The sequence below is a fragment of the Felis catus genome, chromosome A1 (assembly GCF_018350175.1).
Source record: "Felis catus isolate Fca126 chromosome A1, F.catus_Fca126_mat1.0, whole genome shotgun sequence".
Taxonomy (NCBI): domain Eukaryota; kingdom Metazoa; phylum Chordata; class Mammalia; order Carnivora; family Felidae; genus Felis; species Felis catus.
In genome coordinates this window covers 216,627,460-216,635,197 of record NC_058368.1, presented here as the reverse complement: position 1 = coordinate 216,635,197, position 7,738 = coordinate 216,627,460, and the positions used below count along the sequence as shown (strand labels likewise).

Here is a 7,738-nt window from a genome sequence, read left to right as displayed (position 1 = left end):
TTTCTCAAGATTGTGAAACTTGAAAGCATCAGAATGAGGGTTTGAAGCAAGGCAGTATATTCCATAACCCATACAGTTAAGAAAGAATTATTCTAGATATTAGTATATGTTCTTTGATGCTAAGAGACTCAATCCATCCATCTAGGGTTGGAGGTAACACTAAAAATATTTTTTTTAATCAAAATTTTAAGAAAATATTTTTTTAATTTTTTTTAACATTTATTTATTTTTGAGACAGAGAGAGACAGAGCATGAATGGGGGAGGGTCAGAGAGAGGGAGACACAGAATCAGAAACAGGCTCCAGGCTCTGAGCTGTCAGCACAGAGCCCGACGCGGGGCTCGAACTCACAGACCGAGAGATCGTGAACTGAGCCGAAGTCGGCCGCTCAACCGACTGAGCCACCCAGGCGCCCCAAGAAAATATTTTAAATAAATCTAGTCCAAACATAATTTTAATTTTACCTTCACAATGTACTAGAAATATAGTTTAAAACGTTTTTCATAATTCAAGATTATTTAAATTTATATTAATTAAACATGATAACAGGAATATATGTATGGATAATTAGAGTAAGTTTTTCAGGTAAATTTCCTGTGTCTAACACAAATTGTAAATTTCAGCGAGCAAGAAAAATAAATTGCAACTCTTGAACAACAGCAGCCTCCTATTATAAACACCATGTGTAATATAACTCTCCATAGCCATAACTGTAAAAACCATTTGCTTAGCACAGTTTTTTCGCCTTTTTTTTGGGGGGGGTAAACAAAAGAGATACTAATTTCAGAATGAGGAGCTATGGCTAAAGCTTTTTGTTCTGTATGTCATTAGGATAAATGGTATATAAATATTTCCACGCTCATTCTATGTATTTACAGCAAAGCGAAATGATTAAACTAATGCTTTGAAATCTGGAAATTGCATTTGCCACTTCTTTTCCTCTAAGGGTGTCAGATTAAAAAACATTATGACTTATGATCTGTGCTTCAATTTCAGTTAAATCAAGACCACATGAAAGAACTAGGTACTGACAATATTAAATTTTTGCACATATGTGACTTTCCAAAACACCACAGCTGTCTGCTCCTTGTTCTTACTCATTTTTCCTTTGCCTCCTCGATTAAACTTTTCAGCAAATATCATGTTTATCTTAAAAGGGCCTTGAGTTTCAGTATTATCATTTCGTTGCCCCATTTACTCTTTAAACAGCCATAAACTGCTGTTCCCCACACCTGCACCTTGCTACAAAGATGCTATTATTATGGTATCTGACCTTGATATGCTAACTGTGACTCACAGCATAGTATTTACAGGATAAATCCAAACACCTTAAGTATAGATAGGTGCAGAAAAATCTAGTTAACTAAAACTGACGCTTGTAAGAAAAACTAAAGCAAAATGCAGTACTTAAGCAAATAATATCTCTTGACATACTACAAGGAGTATGAATATTACAGAGTCTATATTCATTGTCACTCACGTCGAAGTGGTGAATCCACTGGTCATCTAACTGGCCTGGCTAAATTTTAATGGCTAAGGTCACTCTCCAAATAGGCATATTAGTTATTTGCCCTGAGATGGGATTGGGATGTTGGCTCTCCAACTGAGTGATGTCCTATCTTATCAACCCGATTTGACAGAATTAAGACAATTTTCAATTTAAAGTATTATGCAATCTTTCCTAATATTCAGAAATTTTGCCTGTACTTGAATATAATTGGATTTTTCACGATTTTGAACTTGGCTCCCTATTCCAAGACAAAAACATATGGTTTTATAGTATATTATAGCAACTGCTAGGTCAATACCCCAATTTTAGCTTCCTTCCACCTTTACAATATTAAATCTGTTAAAATAATTTCCAGAATATTTTGACATATAAATGAATTGAGCTGTGTATTCTTAATCATGTTTATGTGTGTCCATTGCTATTGATACTTTTCTTTGGATTTTATTAAACACCACATTACATTGTGTCAAGTATAAAAATATTTTGTTCCTAAAAAACTAAGATATGAACCATGAAATCCATTCTTTTTTTTTAAATTTTTTTTCCAACATTTATTTATTTTTGAGACAGAGAGAGACAGAGCATGAATGGGGGAGGGTCAGAGAGAGGGAGACACAGAATCTGAAACAGGCTCCAGGCTCTGAGCTGTCAGCACAGAGCCCGATGCAGGGCTCGAACTCACGGACCGCGAGATCATGACCTGAGCCGAAGTCGGTCGCTTAACCGACTGAGCCACCCAGGCACCCCTCCATTCTTAATTCTAGAGGACAAACTGCTGGTTACCAGAAGGGAGGTGGGTGAGGAGATAGGTTGACTAGATGATGGGAATGAAGGGGTGCACTTGTGGTGATGAGCGCCGGATGGTATATGGAAGTGTTGAATCAGTACATTGTACGCCTGGAACTAATACAACACTCTATGTTCACTAACTGGAATTAAAATAAAAACTTAAAAAAATATTTTTTCTAAGACTTAATTGCCATTTGCAAGTGAGATTTGAGATTTGTGCTTCTAAAAAAAAATGCCATTCAATCTGTGGTGTGACACATGCAAAGTTCATTTCAACCTGTATCCTAGAACAGTTTAAACACGGTGAGACCTGATTTCACATCTACAAAAAATTCCTCTCTAAAGCCATATGCTCTCTGAACCTGTACAAAATGGTAGTTTTTGTAGAGTCTAAAAAATTTCTTCAACAACATTTCGTCATCATTATGTGTATTGTTCAGTAGTCTTCTTGCACCTTAATTAAATTTGCGAACGTATTTTAAAAAGAACAATGAATTGTATTTAATAATTAAATATATTAGCACAGAATTATAAACAACAATGACATATCACCTTGCAATTTCAATATCAGAAGGCATGAAACCCTTCTTATTTTTTCCTGAAGAGATCTGACAAGATTTTATATAAATTTTGAATGTGTATTTTTTTCCCTTTTCTTCCACTTAATTTTATAGTCCTACCAAAATAATGAGCCCTTTAATTAAGCTAAAAATTATGGAGATTCCCTAAACTGTGGCAGCAAAGGAATGGAGGTATCAGTGACTGAGGGATGGGTTAGATGGGGAATCAGCAAATTGTCTTGACGGGGTTTTTGGAGTTGTCTTGACAAGGCCATTGAATGGGTCTTGTAATTGTAAAGCCTGGGCACAAATTGGTTGGTGAGTTTCTTGAGCCGCCATTAGGGATGTGCTATGAAAATTGTATGACAGAAACAGATGACAACATAGGTGCAGTCTGTGTGGTGGTGCCTTGATGGTGTCTTGGGTGTAGACACGTCCAGGCGCTTGGCAGAGTAGAGCTTCGCTGTGGTCTCATCTGGGAGGTCTGAAAGATTGGTGGAAGCATCAGCTGGTTCTCGTAGTCCATGTGGGGCAGTAGCCAAATTCTCCCTGTTGGTACATTTCCAACATCTAGGTGAATCCAAGGTTGGTGAAGATATAGTAGGAATAGATCAATCCATAAAGCATCCCAGATGGGATGCCTGCTCGGTTAGGTCGCTCTGGTTAGGGTTGTCTCCAATCTCTTCATTAAGCTCCAGCTGTGGACGGGGAGGCACCTGCTCACTGAGTCCAGTGAGACTGAATTTGTTCTGGATGTAGTCTTCGTGTATTTCATAGAAGAACGCATTGCCACAGAGCCCATAGGACCAGTATCATTAACACTATTTTTCAGATGGTTAAATCACTTACTTTGAATTTATTTATTTTTCCATATCAATTTCCTGATGCTCCTTGGTGTCTATAATTTTGATTTTCTTGACTGTTCTTAAAAGTCTCTGAAAGTTCAGTTACTTGTTTTTCTTTTCATTCACAAAACATGTGATAATTAAAGTTTTTTTCTACCTATTTTAATAAATTATAAAAAGCAGTACATGGGAATGACATTTTTAATTTCTATGTCCTTTAAAGTTTTTATTAATATAGTATTTATAGAGAAAAGTGCCCATATCAAAAGGGTTCAGCTTAATGGATTGACTTCACAATCAGAAGACAGGAGTTTAGTCAGAGTCAGATCAAAAATGCCATAAGCCTAGAACATTCTCATCCCAATCACTACTCCAGTTAACTACTCTCCTGATTTCTAAAACCAAAGACTAGTGTTGCCCTTTTTGTAATAATGTTAATAAAATGCATTATGCACATTGTAAATAACTGATGCAGATTTTGTGAATATTCCTTAATTTTTTTATGGCTTCTCATATGACTGGACATTTATGTGGTAGTTTCCAGTTTGGGCTGATAAATAATGTTATTATGAAAATTCTAGTACATGCTTTTCAGTGAACTTATGGATATACTGCTGTTGGGTTCAGGTCTATACGGTGTGGAATTAATGATCTTTAAAAAGGTGTGTGTTGTAGATACTGCAAACAGCTTTCTGAACTGGTTTCATGCCGAAGTTTTGAGGACATAATGGACTTTGATATTTGTAAGGAATCTAAAAACTCGGCTTTTCCTTTTACACATTCAGAAACATGTGTGTTTAACTTTATAATATTTTATTTATTTAATTATCTCTTCAGAACCTGAATCAGCAACCCCGGGCCCAATAGGTTCTCCTGGTGATTCCCACTGCCTGCTAAAGTTTGAGGACCTCGGCGACAATGACATCTTTACCTACCTGGTAGGGTCAGGGCTCTTTATTAATGGATTGGTATATTTTTCAATATTTCACCTAGGTTTACAACACAGGTATGACGGGTGCTAAGATTTCATTTTTTACTTTATTTTTTAATGTTCATTCATTTTTTGAGAAAGAAAGAGAGAGAGAGAGAGTATGAGCACGGGAGAGGCAGAGAGGGAGACCCAGAATCCGAAGCAGTCTCCAGGCTTTGAACTGTCAGCACAGAGCCGGATACGTGGCTGAAACTCATGAACCGTGAGATCATCACCTGATCTGAAGTTAGAAGCTTAACCCACTGAACCACTCAGGCACACCCAGTGTGGAGCCTAATGTGGGACTTGATCTCAAGACCCTGAGATCAAGAGCTGAGATCAAGAGTCGGATAGTTAACAGACTGAGCCACCCAAGTGCCTCAAGGTTTTCATTTTAAAATGATTCCCTTTACAGTGTTAACTGTGAATGAATTAAAATGGAAAGTTTAGGGGCACCTGGCTGGCTCAGTCAGTAGAACATAGGACTCTTGATCTCTGGGTTGCGATCTGAGATCATAACCGATATTGCGTTGTAGAGATTACTTAAAAACAAAACCTTTAACACAAAATAAAATAAAATGAAGTGGAGAGTTTACTGAATCAGGGACTTTTATAGTCCAACCACCTCCCCCCAAATGCTAAAGACCTAATAAAGGAGTAATTGGGAAATCGGTACTTTCCACTTAATTTTTTTGATAACTTTAACTGCTCTAAAAAAATACTCTATTAATTTTGAAAATGTACTGCATTTTAATCTGCCTGTGCAATGCCTTTGGCAACTTGGACAAATAGTTAATAAGGAAAAGCCATTTTAATCATTTATTAGCTTTAAAAATATATATGTAGGTAATAGAGTTTTCTATCCCAAAATATATCTTCTTGCTCTAGAGCTAAGGCTGAGCTATAAACATTGGCAAAGTTTTGTGGATTGTGCTTGAGTTACTAATTTCTAAAACTGAATTATCACGGGACTTTTTGTATCATATTTGGTTTTTCTTTTATTAAATTTTATTTTTTGTATATGCTTTTATTTGCAGAAAGTGTTCTGGTGATTATCTGGCTAAGTTTTTCAAAAAAAAAAAAAGAATAGTTATAGATTTAACAATACAAGAGATGGGGCCCCTGGGAGGCTCAGTCAGTTGAGCGTCTGATTTTGGCTCAGGTCATGATCTCACAGCAGGTGAGTTCGAGCCCTGCATCAGGCTCTGTGCTGACAGCTCGGAGCCTGGAGCCACTTCGGATTCTGTCTCTCTCTCTCTCTCTGCCACTAACCCACTCACATTCTGACTCTGTCTCTCTCAAAAATAAATAAATAAACATTAAAAAAATAAAAAAAACAATACAAGAGACAATTACATATGCTCAAAATAAACACATTCTAATGGGCAGACTAGTGAAATTTCCATTTTAATTAAAATGTTTGACCTCAACTATAAATTTGATCTCTTAACAGCTCAAGTATAAATGTTATAACTGTCATGAAAGGGACTTGAGAACTACTCCAAAGCAACAAGGAATAGAATCAACAGTGTTATTTTTATATCACTCAAAAAATACTAGTTGAGTTTATTAATTCCAGTCTGTCAAAGTCATTGACATGCTGTATGAGACACAAAAAATAAGTTTGTAGACCTAAGCAAACCAATTTTTATTGTAATCAAATAATGGTGAATTAGGCCAGCTGAATGTTGTTTCCATACTGAAATTCATCTGCAATATATAAACACGACTTAGGACCAAATTGGTATTGTGGATGATGGATGGGTTATTTTTTGATAAATAGCAGGATGCATACTCCTTTTCATATTTTAAAGTGAAGTTAATAAGATTTTATGTTTTTTTTTCTTGACCTTTGAGACTGTCATTTCATACCTAGTAGATCAATTCAGCACTGGTAACAGAACCAAACAAGTCAGTGTATATGTTAAGAAAGGTTTTGATTTGCATGGAAGGTGGTGACAGGAGTGTCCATGAGGTTATCAGGCCAACAGGTGATATTGACTGTCAGGAGTGTAGGTAGATATGACACAGTTTTAGCCAGTGAGAATTCTGAGGAGAAGGGAACTGAGATTATTTGGGCACAATAGTGTTCAGTGGGAGGAACTGGTCTTCTATCCCATTAGATATCCCTGCTGTCTGAGACCCTGGTGTGAAGGCACCTTATTAGCTGACCGCATGTCGGGATAGTAATGGAGTCCTGTTATGACTCAGGAGTCCTGTTATGAGGGTATGAACAGACATCCTGAGGCTGGACCAGCTGTCATGAGGTTGGATCATGGATGACATGCAAATGAATCGTCAGACTCGGTGGGGGTTTTATTCCAATGAGTGTATGGACAAAGGAATGGGGAATAACCTGAGGTTCCTCAGAACAGTTTTAAGAGCTGTGATCTGCTCCTTCTGATAAGCGTTCACGGCTACTCACCGAAGTCTTGGGAATGAAAGAGCCTGCAAACCCTCAACGTCGCCATGTGAATTTAAAGTTTAGATGTGTGTAAGGAGTTCAATATAACCTGACACCTTTGCTGATGTTTCACTTTGCTGAAGGATGTGGGCACATCCATTCAGTGAGCCCCCAAGTTCAGGGAGTTGGGGTGGATGCAGATATAGCTGAGTGCCTGTTCACATGCTTCTCACCTTGCTTGTCCTCCACTATGAATTCCAGAAGGAAAGAAAGCACACGATTGGTGTCCACATCGGACATACTCACCTTCTGCAATGCGAACATCCTCCTGACATTCTTGGTGATCATCATCTGGTTGGTGAGCTCTTTAATGTACAGCTACATTTAGCATTTTTAGGTTGATGAGAAAGGGTCACCTTTCTCCTTTCCAGCCTGCAGCTCTCCAAGGAAATCAGCTGGTGGTCCACCAGGTACTGCAAGTTCTTACACAAGTGCTGGATACCAAGGGAGCTTGTCCCCCTGGCAACCCCTTGCCATTTTCCAACTCTAACTCGACAACTGAGAACATCTTTAACACCTTTCAAGGGCCATTCTTCTAAGAAGAGACTGAAACGGCCTGCAATTCTCAGGCATGGACCTGGGGCTAGGGTGACGGCTGGGT

The 7,738-nt window shown here is 37.8% G+C and overlaps 1 pseudogene; it reads right to left on the bottom strand.

Moving 5' to 3' along the window:
• Nucleotides 1–3,010: 3,010 nt before the first annotated feature.
• LOC101083744 lies at nt 3,011–7,425 on the bottom strand (annotated as a pseudogene).
• Between the last annotated feature and the right edge of the window lie 313 nt (nt 7,426–7,738).